Source organism: Galeopterus variegatus, unplaced genomic scaffold (genome assembly GCF_000696425.1).
Source record: "Galeopterus variegatus unplaced genomic scaffold, G_variegatus-3.0.2 Scaffold2166, whole genome shotgun sequence".
NCBI lineage: Eukaryota > Metazoa > Chordata > Mammalia > Dermoptera > Cynocephalidae > Galeopterus > Galeopterus variegatus.
The window spans coordinates 238,590-240,087 of record NW_007728277.1 but is presented as its reverse complement, the minus strand read 5'-3'; positions in this window follow the sequence as shown (position 1 = coordinate 240,087).

The following is a 1,498-nucleotide window of genomic DNA, read 5'->3' as shown; positions in this document are numbered from 1 at the left end:
GATTAAGAGCTCAGAATTTTATCACAAAGGCTGCGGTTGACAGCTCAGCACTGCCATTTATAAGGTGTTATTTAAAATGTGAGGAATTAGCAATTGCACATTAGCAACTCCATGTCTCATGTAGTCCTTTCTGTGTAAGAAGAATAATAAAAATTACAGTAGCAACCATGTATCAAGTACTTAATTATATTCTAGGCAGGATGCTAAGCAACCATGTATCAATTACTTGGTTGCGTTCTAGGCAGGGTGCTAACCAAATGTTTTACCAATTGTTGCTTAATCCTCCTACATTCTAGTGAGAAAGGACCTATCACTCATCTGTACAGAGAGGTTCACTAATTTGTCCATGGTCTCAATGCTAGACAGGGAAAGATCCAGAATTTGTACAACTCTGACCCTGAAGCTTGTGTTCTCAACCGTTCCTGGATTCTGGCAGTGGTCTCCATTTTGACCGTCGACCCTCTGACAGTTTCTTGGCTGGGTGGCCACATTTGAATTCTTGCCTACCTTCTTTCATGGCCAAGAACACATCTGTTAAGCCATTTGTGGCCAAGGAATGGAATTTCTCTGTGCAAAATCTAAGTGCACCACTCCAAAAATGTGCTATTGACCAGTGCCACGTGAGCATCNATGAGCCTGCCCATCTGACTGAGGCTTCAAAACTAGAGCTAGTTTCCCCCCCAAAGCTACATTTAAACTACCTTTAAAGTGGGTAGCCATAGGGCCAGCCCATGGCTTACTTGGCAGAGTGTGGTGCTGATAACACCAAGGCCACGGGTTTGGATCCCTATGTAGGGATGGCCGGTTTACTCACTTGGGAGAGCGTGGTGCTCACAACACCAAGTCCTTAAGATCCCCTTACCAGTCATCTTTTTTAAAAAAAAATAATAAATAATAAAAATAAAAAAATAATAAAGTAGGTAGCCAGGAAGGTTGGTACTCAGTTACCTCATTATCCTGGGTCTTAGTTTGCTCGTCAGTAAAACGGGGACATTGGATTAGACACAATCTCAGACCCTTCCAGATCTAAAATGCTCTAGAATTTAACTGAATTAGGGACAGTGGATGGAAACCACCATAAGCAAAGCAAAGTCAACATTGTTGTGTATGTGTGTGTGTTTTTGTGAAAATAAGTCTATTGGTATAAAGGACTTACTAGGCATCCATGTAATTTTTCTTTGCCTATTTGAAAATGGAAACCAGATTCCACATATTTAAGGAAAATGGCCATACCAGCAGTTTTTATTCCCCATTCTTTGGAAAACATAAATGTCATTATGTAGCACAGAGTTGAGTCTAGAATACCCAACTGAGCTGTTGAACCACTTTAGGAAGAAAATAGGCACTTTTCCCAGGTGTTTTATTCCATCCAGCAAGATATAAGGACAATTCAAATTTTCATGACAATTTGTTTGCTCCACTCTCTTTTCTCATTACGATTAAGAGCTCAGAATTTTATCACAAAGGCTGCGGTTGACAGCTCAGCACTGCCATTTAT